The following is a 15,594-nucleotide window of genomic DNA, read 5'->3' as shown; positions in this document are numbered from 1 at the left end:
GGCCTTGCCAGTTCCCATGACATCCAACTCAATTAACAATTTTGGTTGCAATCCTATACTTGCTGATTTCAATGGGAGTTTGACCACTGATTTTAAAGGAACCATAACATTATGGTAAGCCTCTGATTTCTCATAATGCATCTTATGTCAAATTTACTCACTCTTCAATTGTGAATTACGAGAAAGAGGCTGCTAGATAATGTAAACAGATGTGTTACCTTTGAAATCAGCGGAGTCACTTTGATTTATACCAGCTGGTAATCTGGCTGGGACACTTAGATGAGCATATCAAGTTCATCTATTTAACTGAAGGTCAGGAATGTAACTTCCTTGTTAATTCTTCTAACTTCCTTTTGCTTCTGCTGATCTCCTGCATGGTGATTATTTCAACAAGACACCTATTCAAATTGGATCTGTGATTCACATATTTGAGATTTGCTTGGTATCACATAGATGCATTAATTAAAATGTAGTCCGTTTACATCCAGATGCACTCAGCCACATTGAAATAACAGGAGGTGAATTTTTTTTGTAAATGAAAATGCTGGCTGCGCTGCAACTGTGGCAAGATTCAGCCTATCACTCACATTGTTAATGACTCTGGTGTGCATGTTTATGCAGAAGGCATAAAAGCAATTCAGCACAACTTTCTCTGTGTTACTGAATGGCCCAATAATCTTGAAGTACCTAGATTTGTCTTTTTTTACCTAATGTTATACAGAAGAATGAGTGTCACTGTCATCTAAAACAAACTAAAATTTCATCTAACTTCTATGATCTCAGGATCACCACTGCATGTAAATATTTCTAACATTGAACATATCATGCCTTCTCCATATTTCAGATGCATACCCTACATATCTGAAAATTCTGTACACTTAAAAACCAAGCACAAAATGAAATAACAATAACTCAGCACATACTGCCCCTGTTTAAGTGAGTGGGAAATAAGAAAGGTGACTGCAATTCTAACAGAATTTTGAAAAATTGACACAATGTACTTCACATCATGTTTTTGGAAAGTTAAGACTGTCCAAGAGATTTTGTTTATATTTCCCACTAGGACTATTATTTATTTCTTGTTTTGTTTAACTTATTATTATTTTGTCTTTTTTTTTTTTTATTTGCTATTGCATTATTACTCTGTACTTATCCCTTCCTATATGTTTGCCTAAAAGTGTACTACATTTCAGATGAGAAAGTCAACAAATGGACACAAATTTTAGCATTTCAACAGTTAATATCAAATTACTTCTTGAGAGTGAAAATAAAACTGAAAGATCTATTCTTCTCTTCTCTTCTCTTCTCTTCTCTTCTCTTCTCTTCTCTTCTCTTCTCTTCTCTTCTCTTCTCTTCTCTTCTCTTCTCTTCTCTTCTCTTCCTTTCTTTTTTTTTTTTTAATACATACAATTTTTTTTTTGCAGTCCAGTGCTGCAGACATTTATTTCTAAGGCACAGATAATGAGGAAAATAATTTTAAAAAAAATTGTTTAATTTTTTTAGATTCAGATTATTTTTTAAGGATCTGTTACTTCTAAGTCTACCAAAATTTTTGCAATCATTTAATATTGCTGAACATCAAATTTTAATTTTAAATAATCCCTTATATATATGATGCAGTTTGACACAGACATATGTAAGTTTCCATTTAACCAGATAAATGGGAAAGATGTAATATTATCATTCAAAGTAAAGCCTAGTATCTGCGGAAAGGTTTGTGTTTAACTAAATAGGCAGATGAAGCTCTATTGAACATAAGTGTGGTATCACTCAACTTTCTGACTGAAAATACATTTATATTGCCTCTTGCATTCTTGTGCACATCCTAAATTCTTTTTATTGTTACATGTGTATCTTCTACAAATTTCCCCAGAAACGACACTCTACGTAGGCACTGAAGAAGGCATTCTGACAAGCAGTTGTGTTCAGAGAGTAAACTGCTTTCATAGTTTCATTTTCTGTCACCCCACAGACATATTTGAATTATTAGCAATAGAGTAGTGGTAATTAATATTACAAGGAATATTTTTAATCAATCCTGTTCTTTTTTTTTTCTTTTCTCTGCTACTTTTTCACTAAGAATACTACCATTCTTTTTTTTTTTTTCTTTCCTGGGGAGTCACCAAAAAGGAAGTAAGCAGAAGGTCATATTTTGATTCTTCCAGAAACTTAATACTCATTTAGTAAAAATGATTTTTATAATTTTATAATTTTATAATTTTATAATTTTATAAATAATCATTTAGTAAAAATGAAATTAGTAAAAAAATAACTCATTTTTTTGTGGCAAAAAAAAAAAAAAAAGAATTCAAGAATTCTGTTACTGAAATTTACTCTTTGTTTGAAAGCATTTAACTCAAGTGGGAGAAATGAAGACCTTGACCTATGGTATGCCTAGTTTCTTTAATATTGTGTATTATTTTATATGTACAGAATGATTTGACTATATGCTTTCCCACGTTAGGCTGATAATTTTATCTTCACTGTAATGGAAAAGCCTCATTGAGGGAATCAGGGGGAAGTTTCTTGACTATTTAACTGAAACTGCAGCTACAGCTAATTGAATCTTGAACAATAGTGGTTTGTTCCCAAGAACAAATCACACTATGAGTTATATAGCAAAACATATTCCTGTTTATAATCTAAAGTGATGTTTTGGAAAAATTGTATTATAAATCTTTATTGCCATTCTATGGCAACACGGTTGTTCACATATGTAAATGAGATCCCAGTGGAGGGAAAATCAAATAAATTCTTTAGATACTTTGAATCATAAAGTAAGGAGATATTTTTCTATTATATGATTTACTAATAGACACTTCTGTGCCTAACCCTACTATTAGAACAAATAACGAGTTAGGGAAGCAAAATAAGAAAAAATACACAGGAAAAAGAAAATTCTCACCTTTGATTAAGGTTTTTATAAAACAGATAATGGCATTGTTTAAACAGTAAATAAAATGATTAATTATTTCCTGAATAAATAAAAGCTAAAAATATAAATATTTATGTGTGAATATAAAATATATATTTGGGAATGGATTTGAGGCTCACTTTTGGGAAACTGTTAAAAAGCTCATCAAAAGCCACAGTTTTAGCCAAACTAAAGCAGCAACAGAAAAATGTGAAGTAGAATACCCGTAGCCCAAGGAACAGCTTTAAATACCTCTTTGTTGTTGTTTTGTTTCTCTGTGGTCAGACTGACACTATGCTGACTGAGCATTATCTTGTTGTGTTGATTTTTTTAATAATTCAATAGGAAGTGTTCTTCTGTGGCACTAGATTAGCTAGTGTTTGGTATCCTGTTTGCTGTTCCCATATGGATCCACACACACCCAGCATTTTGGGCCTAGCGAAAGCTAGAATGTCTTCCGATATTTTGCTATTTTATCCTTCATGGTCAGAGAAAATGAAAGTACATTTAAAAAAACTAAAGACATGCAGACAACAAAGAATAGAAAAGGTCCACACAAAAACATGAAACAACGTGAAACAACCCATTCTTTCATTAAAATAGGGTATGAATCAAGAATATTTCTATCCCTCAGATTTGTTTCTCTAGTTTATTTATTTATTTATTTTTGTCATAGTCAAAGATGCTTATATTCAACATTTCTGGATAAGACACTGTTAACTAAACAAAAGAATTCAGAAAAAAAATTAGGAAGACTTACTGAGTTACTCATGACTGATGATCATGCTTTTGAAAATACTTCAGGGTTTTCAAAGCAGTGGCAAGTCTGCATTGAGTTTTCACTTGGAATCTATGGAATATATTTTTCTTGTGTTTAAAAATAAAATCAACCTGAATAAGATACTAAGATTCTAGGGTGAGCATAAAGAATACTATGGCATGAACAGTAATTTAGGTCTTTAGCCACTTGATCTTTGTAAAGAAAATTTACATTTTATATGTGAGAAGAGCTACAACTTCAACAATATTTTTAAAGTCTCCATAGATTTGTTCTGTTAATGAAGAACATGTGTGTTGTCAAACTTCAAAACTATTGAATCAGCTGCCCACTGTGATGAAGACATTATTGCTGATTTTTAGTCTTCTCCCAGTTTCTTTCTTTCTTGAAATGGAAGTGTATCAGAAGTAGCTAGCAAAACAGTTGTGTTATGAAACACTAGATTGTCAATGAAAACTAAAAATGAAATACTGACTATCCAGATTCTCTCTGAACAAATGTGTTAAAACACGTAGGTATCTCAATTTAAATAACTACCATGAGAGAAAGCCTAAACATAGATGGGCTCTTCAACCACCACTTGTGAGGTTATCTAACTGCTAACAGCACATATGAAATGTCATGTGTATGTGGTGTGACTGAGATATGTGGTGTGTTAATCCTGATTTCAAGTAAGCCTCTGATATCTATATGCTGATTGCTGCTGCTTTCACCATACCCACTACAACTTGCCTGCAAATTTCTTGCTCCTTAGTACTTTTTTTCTATGAATTATATGTAATAAGTCATACTTTCTCTTTAAATTCTCTCTAAATTACTTACTGCAGAAATAAGGGCTCTAATCAACTGGGTGAACTTTTTCAATAAAGTCCATTCATTCCAGCCTCTGTCCTTGAAAACTCATTCTTTTCAAGGAAATCATTCAAAAATGACTTTGTCACTTTTTTAGCACTTTCTTCGAAATACAAGTCCAGGAAATGTAAACCTCACAGGGCTACTCTTAAAGACAAAGGAAACCGTAATAAGAAAAAGGATCTGAGGTCTGAGTTCTGGTCTAATTTGCCTCTTATCAACCTAATGATATTTTTATTCTTCCTTCTACTCACACTACCAATGTGAACAACTCTTAGAAGCTGACAAAGGTGCCAAAAATATCTGCCATTACAATATATATATATATATATATATTGCTATTTATTTCCTAATGTGGTCAACACTGATACAATTATATTTCTGCTGCAAATAGCATTACAAAACTCTTTGGGAAGACAAGGGGAAAGTGTTTTATTTCACTGCACGGTCTTTCTTACAAAATGTTCCTTTTTTTTTTTTTTTTTTCCTGGAAAATCCTGTGTGTTTTCAACTCAAATTGTCCATAGGGGAAGCACTACTACTTGCAGGCTGCCAAACCAGACAATTAGTTGTACTTCTCACATTGCCACTTTCTTATGCTACTTCATTGAAACTACTATATTTAGCCAGCTTGTTTAACACAGTAAGCTAAAATCTGGAATTAAGCAAGTTTTTAGTTCTGCCCCTATTTTCTACCCGTTTGTGATTTCAGCACATATACTGTTATTGTAAATATGGGCAATGCTATCATTTTCACTTGTAGAAATCCTGTCATGCTAAGATAAATTTCAGAGTTTCTTAGTGCTTTTTTCTGTTCCAACTAGTAAAATAGTAATTTAACCATAATTTGACAACTAGCAATAGTTTGTGTCTAACAGCATCATATTTTTCTTTTTTCTTTTACTTTCTCTGCTTTTGTTCTCACTAAAACAAATATATATTTGATCTTCAACATTTACTCAGGTATATCTCTATTATCTAGATATTTATTCTGAGATCACATCCAGAGCTCACTTTACTCTAGAAAAGTCTTTTGTTCAGGAAGACTCTTAAATTCAGGAAAAAAATTGCTGTATTATGTTTAGGATATTCACTTGGAAGTTGTGCTGAAGTACTCTGGGATGCTCTGTTGGATGTGCTAATGTAGTGCTGACATGACCTAAGCCTACTTGAATGATTCTGAACAACTCATTGCTAATCATGAATGTATAAACACATAATCACTGTCACAAATGCAGATCTCAGACAAGTAGGTGATTTGGCTGGCACACTCAAGTGAGTACACTCCTAACAGAGAGTAAGAAACATGAAGATGATCAGAAAAAGACAGTCAGAAGGTAGAATAATTAAAAATGTTAATTATAGTTTCCCTTCACTACTATATTTTTGAGGAAGGAGTCGACAATATATGTGAAATAGCTTTTTCCCCATGAAAGAGTTATCAAAAGCTTTACTTTTTTGAAATTTGCTTTGTTTACTTTTATCATTACATCAGATGTAATGTTCCCTTTAATGAAGCAATGTTTAAAATCTGCTGACAACAATTGTAGTATATACCATAATCAATGAATTTAACTATTAACGCTGAGTGCTCATTTGGTTTGGAATAACTTCTAGTTTAGCAACACAAAATTAGGAAACTCAGCGTACAATCTACTCTTGTGTTTCTTAGTTTAACAAATCTATTTTTACCCTGCTGTAAAATACATAAGAGATTCAGCAATAGGCAATCTAATAGAGGTTATTTTTGCAGCAGCACAGCATATGTGAATTTAGTCTACCTTTGCCCTGTAACGTAATCCACAATTTACCTAGTAGTCAGTGAACCAAAACATCCAAAGACTCCCAGTGCCTTAAACCAGGATTATTAGGGTACAAAACTGTTGTGTAGAATACGGCAACTCTACATACAAGCATCTTGGTGCCCTTGAATAAGGTCAGATAAAGTTTTGAAGGATCCTGTGTACTTTCTATCGCAGCCTTGCAGGGCAAGTTCTCCTCTTTAATTTTGCCTAAAACACTAACAGACTTGTTTAGGCTTGCGCAAACCAGGGTTCTGGATCCCTACCATTGCTTCCTATGCCACGTGCTCTGCTGTGGGGGCTCTCCCTATATCATTGTCTTTGCACCAATTAGAACTCCCAGTTCATTCTGTGCTACTTAATGAGTTGAAAGAGCTGAGGCTGTTCAGTCTGGAGAAGAGAAGGCTCCAATGTGACCTGATAGCGGCCTTTCAGTATCCAGGGAGCTACAAGAAAGAAGGGGACAGACTCTTTAGCAGGATCTGCTGCAATTGGACAAGGGGAAATGGTTTCAAATTTATTGAGTGTAGATTTGGGTTGGATATAAGGAAAAAGTCTTTTACAGTGATGAGACACTGGAACAGGCTGCCCAGAGAAGTGGTGGATGCCCCATCCCTTGAGGCATTCGAGGCCAGGCTGGACCATGCTCTGAGCAACCAGATCTAGCTGTGGATGTCCCTGTTCCTTGCAGGGGAGTTGGACTAGATGGCCTTTAGGGGTCCCTTCTACGATTCTTCTTCAGCCTCACTGCTCTTTCTCTCTCTCTTTCTCTCTCCCAGTCTCACCACCATCTAAAATAAATTATTGATCTGTTACTGGGAAGAAAAAACTGTTCAGTGAAATATAATGCTTTCTTAATATAAAGTGAAGCTGTGCTGCCAGTTCTCCGGTAGTCTGGTGTTCTGCTCTATAGGGAATTGTAAGACTACCATTGAATCCTCCTTCTCTTTCTCAGTTCCTGCTTGTTGTCAAACAGGAGCATCATTACCCAATGCACAAAATAGAACAGCATAATACATAAAGAGAGTGATTATTCTTTTCCTCAGAATCAAAGGATGGAAAATTCTGGAACACTATGTAACACTCTATGACAGATTGGTGCACACAAGTGCTAGTGATGGCACTGTATGGTGAAGAGACAGGTAGGATAAGCATTTCATACCTTTGCTGACATTTCACATCCTGAAGATTTTGGTATGGACTATTTCCATACTACCAAGGACCATGGTAAAGTAAAATAATTCTTTTAGTTTAAGCCCTAGTAATTCAGCATCAACTTAATCCCAAACTCAGAAAACCTTTACATTTACTGTTCCTGTGCTTCGCCTAATTTCACAGGCACCTATTTTTCTAAAATAATATAAGGCAAAAGCAGTTTTGTAGGACAAACCACTAATTTTACTTGGTACACCTACATACCAAGCTACCCCAGTTTACCTATCTTGGCATGAATAGCTAGTTAAACTGTTATAAGTTTTGGTGCAGAATATCTGTTCTTTCCATTATAGAGAAATGAAATGAACTGTAGCACTTAAGTTACGTTCTTAGGCATGAAGGTGATGGAGGCTAGCACTAAAACTAAAGCAGGTATAACAGAGAGTTCATAGGGGATTCAAAAAAATGTTCTCCAGTATTTCTGAGGTGCATGTATATAACATTCTTATTTTCTATGTCTGATGTTCCATGTTAGATATTTCACTGGCTAGAGGGAGCTGAGATGCAAAGTGGGCATTGTGAGGGACTGTGGGCCCAGAACAAGAGTGGTGTTTATACTCCCGTCTGACTTATCTGTTCAGCCTTGAGCTGGAGCCTTCACTGACTATCACTCTGATAGCATAGGCTAATCAAACAATTGAGTACCTTAAGAGTACATAGGTTTCTTTATGACTCCCTAACTATTAGGGAATACATCTTTTATAGAGACTAGGGAAAGCTGATAACAAATAGAAATGGATTCTCAGAACTAACAGTGCTGGAGAAATTCCTTTTTTAGGAGCTTGACTGGCAGTGCCAGCCATATATATCTTGTTCCAAAGAGGGAATTTATGGGAGACCACCAATGACTTTGTGTGCACAGTGTATTCTGCTGTACAGGCTTAAGAGTAAAGGCATTGCACGCTGGCTTTATAGAAGATGTTGAGTGACTTGGTAAAGTCATGATTTTCCCCTGCAGCCCTAAGACTTACAGAAGGAAAGTTACTTGCTGTATGTAGGGGAAAGCAGGAGAGAGAGTACGCGTGCACGTTCATGAGTGAGCGCTGAGCCCTTACAGGTGATCTATTACCCTGCAGCCATTACAATTTGTCATATATGCTTCACCTAGCATCAGCTGCAAGATGAAATGCTTTCAACTCAGTTTATCAGTCTACCTGAATGTGTCAGGTCAACTTCCTTTTAACCCACTGTTCTGGTTCATGGGCTTTTGGAAAATATGGCAGAGCTGATCAGAGGTAGCACTTGTCTTTTTTTTTTATTATTTCACTCACAGCGTGAAACAGGCTTTCCTGTACATAGACAGTGCTAAGAATTTGACTTCCAGATTAATCCAGCACAGTTAAAAAATTCTGACATATGCCTTCGCTTCTGTTCCTAATGACAATTAAGAAAGCTTATTATATTTAAAAATAATCCTGTGCAAATATATACATACACACTTAAGTACATAAATATACAGATACATAAACACACCTATCAACACGTACAATGGTCTAATCAGCATGAAATACATCTGATTTGAATTATTTTCACTGTGTAGCAGAGTATAAAAATATGCATTTTTGTACTCACAAACCTATGACAAAATGATGTGCTACTACTATTAATTTTGTCTCTAGTATAAAAATATTCAGATTAGAAAATGTAATATACAGAGTATTTTGTAAAAATTTTACTTATAAAATTTCTTATTATGCCCTGTATATTGAGATAGAATCATCAGTGATTCTAGAATCATGATCATATTCATAAAATCATCATCATATGATGATGATTCACATTTCTTCCGTGAAGAGGAAATGGAAGAGAGGTGTTGGTTGATGCTCGGCTGAACATAAGCCGACAGTGTGCCCAGGTGGCCAAGAGGGCCAGTGCCATCCTGGCCTGCATTAGAAATAGTGTGGCCAGCAGGAGCAGGGAGGTAATCATCCCCCTGTACTCAGAACTGGTGAGGCCGCACCTTGAGTACTATGTTCAGTTTTGGGCCCCTCAGTACAAGAAAGACATTGAGGCCCTGGAACACGTCCAGAGAAGGGCAATGAAACTGGTGAGGGGTCTGGAGCACAAGTCTTATGAGGAGTGGCTGAGGGAGCTGGGATTGTTTAGTCTGGAGAAGAGGAGGCTCAGGGCAGAATTCACTGCACTGTACAACTTCCTGAAGGGAGGTTGTGATGAGGAGGGGTTTGGCTTCTTCTCCCAGGCAACAAACAGGACTCAAGGAAATGGCCACAAGTTGTACCAGAGGAGGTTTAGATTAGACATAAGGAAAAACTTTTTCTCTCAGAGAGTGGTCAGGCACTGGAATGGCCTGCCCAGGGAGGTGGTGGAGTCGCTGTCCCTGACAGTGTTCAAGAGGTGTGTGGATGAGGTGCTACAAGCTTGTGGTATGTTGCCTTCTGCAACTGTGATGTTAGCCACCCGTGTTAGCCCTCTGCGCTCACTGACCAATAACCTGATCAGGGCCAAATGACTGCAGACGCACACCAATATGAATAGCAGCAAAATGGCATCTATTCACTACTAAGCACAGCTTATATACCTTTACTTGAGCTATTGTGCCCTGTCCTGATTCGTCTGTACTGGATCTTAGCCCCTTACTACAATTTCTTATTTGGCTCCTATTGTCTCCTCATTCCTTTGCCTTCTTATCTTGTTTACCTCGTTAGCAAGGACAGACTGTCTGAGCACAACAGCACCCTTTCACTGTGCTTAGGGAGAGGCCTATGCCATACAGCACGTATCCCTGTCAAGTGCCTACTGCAACAGTGGTAGCAAGGGTAATGGGAGGACAGTTGGACTAGATGATTTTGTAGGTCCTTTCCAACCTTGTGATTCTATGTTTCTATGAAAAACAAAATCTTAATTTATGTTTTACCTATCAGATATAACTGGCCAAATTCCTATGCATAATTTTAACATGAAAATATTTTATTGGAGTTTTAGTGGTAGTTATACTGGCATGCAGTTCATGTAAGGTGCATTATCCTTCCATAAAAATGTCGTAAGATACTGCTGCTGGTGTATTGGTCATTGCTCAGTGGTTTTTGAATCATCTTATTCCTAGATCTTATTAATACTTGCTATATGTAGATCAAAGGATACTTGTGGGCATTTTTTCATGCTCTCTACCATCCAGTATGCAACTGAAGTAGGATATTGCTATCAAGTGCAATTATCATGGAATTTGGAAAGCTTACCATTCTTCTGTGCACTTGAATCCTGGAGAAGGCTTCTAAAATTCTAAATCTATAAAAATGTAATGCAGTTGAATTTATTAGTTTTTTCTACTTTATCTTCTGACTTGACGAAAGCATGGTACCACTAGCAGTTTTAAATTTAGTATGTTTTTTTGTTTGTTTGTTTTGCTGTGGGTTGAATGGTGGATAAAATGATGTTTTCACTCATTTTTTCAGTTGCAGTTTCTACATTGTTTATTTCCACTCTTTGTGTTCTGTACTGTAGCATAACAATTTCCCATCTATTTCCATTCTACCTCATCCTCAACTGCTCAGATAGGTATTTTTGAACTTTCAGTGTTCTCTGCTTTTCTGGGACACTTCTTATGGAGCTAATGGTGACGCAGAGGCCAAGAAAGCTGTAGTTACAGAAATCCAGTATATTTTGTCAAAAAATGTTGTAGCTGCTTGTCACGGGTTTCTTTTGTGTCATCTCCAAAGAAAATGGGGAGACAGTGAATGTGAACTGTATTCACTTGGACACAGTAGTGTGAGGGAAAGAAGCTATATCCAGTTGAATGTCAAAAGACAGTGAAATAGAAAGAACATCTAAATAGCCTAAGAAGCTAGAGCAATACAGAAACCCGTTATGTGACTTATCAAGCCTGAAGCATTAAACTGAGCAATAGGAGAAGAAATCTAGTCCAGTAAAAGCCATCACTGAGTGGCTTTTTTTTTTTTTTTTTTTAAACAGCTTCTGTTTATACATGACACAGCCTGTATATATATAGCCTACCAAGGCAATAAAAAAATTATTGAAACTACAGTATGAATTATTATTGCTATGTTCACTGAAACAAAGTATTAACTGAAATGAAGTAGCTTGCAAATATTGAAGTATTCTAGGAAATGGTTTTATAGTATATTTTCAGAAATGAAGGAAACAAATCAAATTTGACTCTGGATCTTATAAGAGCACCCAGGTATTATGTGAAGCTTATCTCATTTCTATAAATATGAAGAACTAAATATCAAAAGAACAGCAAGTAATAGTAATTTATGAGTATGTGTATGTATATGGTAGGCATAAGAGCCAACCATACCCTGGGGTGCACCATGCAGAGCACTGCTGGCTGGTCCTGATCTTCTCTGCTTTGTGTGGTGTAGCCTTACCTCTAGCACTGTGTACAGATTTGGGCACCACAGTATAAGAAGGACATAAATCTATTGGCGAGCAACCAAAGGAAGAGTGCAAAGATGGTGAAGGGTCCATAGAGCAAGATACATGAGGAGCACTTAAGGTCCTCTGGAGCAGAGGGGGCTGAGGGGAGGCCTCATGGCAGCCTACAGTTCCTCCTGAGGGGCATGGAGGGGCAGCACTGAGCTCTGCTCTCTGTGACAGCGACAGGACCTGAGGGAATGACATAGAGCTGTGTCAGGGGAGACTCAGGTTGGGTGTTAGGAAACGGTTCTTCACCAGAGGGTGTTTGGATACTGGAACAGGCTCCCCTGGGCAGTGGTCATAGCACTGAGTTGCCAGAGTTTGACAAGCATTTGAACAGTGCTCTCAGATTTATGTTTTGGATGGTTCTGTGTGCAGCCAAGAGTTGAACTTGGTGATCTCTGTGGGCTCCTTCCAACTCAGGATATTCTATATTTCTATGATTTGGCAATCAGTTTTAAACCAATCCACCTCTGGAAAAAAATGCAGGCAAAAGACTTACTGTTAACTGCTGGAGAAGGAAGTCACTATTTTTAGCACACATAATAAAACATCTCTTATTCTATCAGTATCAATATCTGGTTTTTAATTACACGAGATGAGAGTTGTTCTCACATATGCTTGAACATACATACTCATTATGGTCCTGAGCATACTGTTTTATTAACAATTGATTTATTTATTTTAGTGTCTCTCTTCAACAAACATTATAAAATTCCAAGAAGGAATTCCTCTATTTTAATAAAATGAAAGGTGTTTTCTTGGAATTTACATTAAAATTGTTACCTTACTGTAAGATCTAAGCATATCAACAAACATACTAAAAAATCATCTAAGGGTAAATTTTTTGTAAGGTGAAAATAGCAATCCATGTAAAACAGCTATGTTAGATATTCAAGAAAATGCCATCATATTATCTTACTCGTGTAAAATTTCATCTTTGCCTATGAATCTTGATAGGGAAACATCAGCATAAACATCTTAATGATATTTTTTTCATGTCTCATTTTAAGAGTAGTTTAATATAATTGTCATCCAAGAATGGGAAGAATCCTTCCTCTTTCCAAGGGAAAAAAAAAAAAAAAATGCAAATTATGAAATGAGAGGAAACAGCTAATACGCTGAATTGTCTGAAACAGACCTTTCTAGGCTTCTCAGTGTCTTCTGAGTGTTTTGAATTATTCATCATTTTGCTGTTTGACCTGTCTTGTTTCAAAGTAAAAGGCCAACAGAAATGAAAAAGAAAAGCAAGAGGAAATATATAACCACTTCTTTGCAAGTCACAAAAGTATGTCTATAATGAATTTATGAACTGAGTTAAAGAATTTAAGAATCAAAAAAATATCTGTAGCTGATCACATCTGCAAAGTCTGAGAGAATTTCTGTGTTGAATATTGTAAATAAGGTGAATTTGATTTGTCTATATCAACTATCTTGTTGAGACTCTCCCTTGTTGCTTACAATTCATTTCTTAAAATGATCCTCTGAGAATTTTCAGTTTAATTGCTCTCTCTTGCAGAAGGTTTATGTAGTTTGAAGTGACAGGTGGTTATAAGCTAATAAAACACATTCCCTAGACCACAGCTTCAAAAGCTCCATGCAAAATGAAGTAAACTGGCTTTATTTTGCATTTTGACAGTGTTTAATCCTTTGTGGGTTGTCACTCACACCAACCAAACAGCCAGCAAAAACTTTCCTAATATCATACAGCTTGGATAAAATTTCCCAAGACTTTCAAGACTTCACTGAATTTGTTAAATTCTTCCCTTTATTATGGGTATTTTGGTGCACGGAAAATAACACCAGGAGGTCTTTCCTAATTTCTCTATGCTAAGTACGTTGAATAGCAAGGTTGTGTACAGAATGGTTGGATTGGTTCAAGTAGCCAATGAGGAAAGTCCTGAGCTAGCTGACATCTGAAGTTCTGACAACACAACCAGATATTTTACTTAAGCATCAGCACTCCTAGATGTCAACCATTCTTAAACCAATTTGTCAGTTAAACCTGTGTTATCATTCACTAAGTTACAAAGTTTAAGAACACATAACAAGTTATATATATTTCCTTTTTCCTAAGCATCAAGATTTCTGTTAGCTACAAAAGCCTGGTCACTATGTATAGCTGTATGGTTGCATGATGGATGGGTAGGTTAAAGAAGGTTAAGTAGATACGAGTGTAAAGTAAATAAAAGCTTCAAATGGGAGCATTCCAATTGCAGACAGATGTTCTTGATAACTGTTTACTTTAGCATTAACTTTGCCAGAAGTTTCTGTCAAATCTGGGAAATTTGGACTCCAAGTTCCAGTGGATAGGTGGAATATATTTTATAATGTCAGAAATTTGACCATTTCTGCTGGAAAGGAGAATTAAAAAAAAAAAAAAAAAAAAAAAAAAAAAAAAAAAAGGCTGGACATAAGCGTTATTTTTCACTGCTGCACAGCTGCTATTAGAGGAGCAGAGATGGGAAAATATCCTTAGACATGCCAGCTCTTTGTGGTGTCACTTCTAGCTTTCCTGCAGAAATGTTTTTTGAACAATGTCTGTCATTGATGTTACCAAAAAAAGTCACTGATTTTCTAAACTCTATGAAACATGTAACATTATGTAGCTGCCACTCTGCCACTTAATTATGAAAGTACATGGTAGCTTCCCATAAATTTAATTTTGTTCATTTTGAGTGGGCTCAAATTGAAATAAATAAAACAGATTCTGTGCAGCTAAACATTGCTATTTTCACTCACTGTTACTCTCTTCCATCATTTTGTTAGTGATGATCAAGTGGCTAGTATCTGTATAAAGCATTTAGTAAAATGGTTGATCTCTGAATAGTCTCAGAGACTATTAGAAAGCTGGTTTTAGTCATATGTCTAATGAGTTTATAAAAAATCTAAATTCAGGAGATCCGTGTTAATTTTCTCTTTGAACTTGGCACTGGTGAGGCTGCACCTCAACTACTGTGTTCAGTTCTGGGCCCTTCACTACAAGAAAAAACATGCAGTTTCTGGAGCATGTCCAGGGAAGTTCAGTGAAGATGTAATGGATCTGGAACTCAAGTCTTACGAGGAGCAGCTAAGGGAACTGGGATTGAGTCTGGAGAAGGATCAGAGAAGACCTGGATAAATCTGTGGGAGTTTAAAAGAGAGTGACTGGAGTAATTTGAGATCAGAAAAAGCTGATGTACAGAGTGAGTATAAAGTAAATATTGAAGGCATGACGTAAAATCAGTCTTCTTTAAAAGGCTGCTGCAAAGACCTGGTAACTCTGTGCAAGCTTGGACAGTTTATGAGTTTAAGTTGCAAGAAGATTCAGGGATGAGGAAAGCTTTCTACAGCTATGACAGTGAAGCATTTGAAAACATTGTATAACTCTGGCATATGCATCAGTTAGGATGGTTAGAAAATTTTATGATCAAGTTTGATAAATATTTCCTAGGAATGATATAGGAGTAGCTGAACCTGTCTTTGACAAGGTGAATGGACCAGATGACTTCCCGAGGTGCTTTCAAGGCCTCCTTATTGTGATTCTCTAGTGCAAGAGAATTTCATATTGACCTTGCTCCTTATTCTTCAAAGATTCGCAAAAATGACAGAGAAATCACATTAGATGATTTAGGTCCACTGTCAGTGTTTCAATG

Source organism: Gallus gallus, chromosome 2 (assembly GCF_016699485.2).
Source record: "Gallus gallus isolate bGalGal1 chromosome 2, bGalGal1.mat.broiler.GRCg7b, whole genome shotgun sequence".
Taxonomy (NCBI): Eukaryota; Metazoa; Chordata; class Aves; order Galliformes; family Phasianidae; genus Gallus; species Gallus gallus.
Note: the sequence above shows the minus strand (reverse complement) of the source record.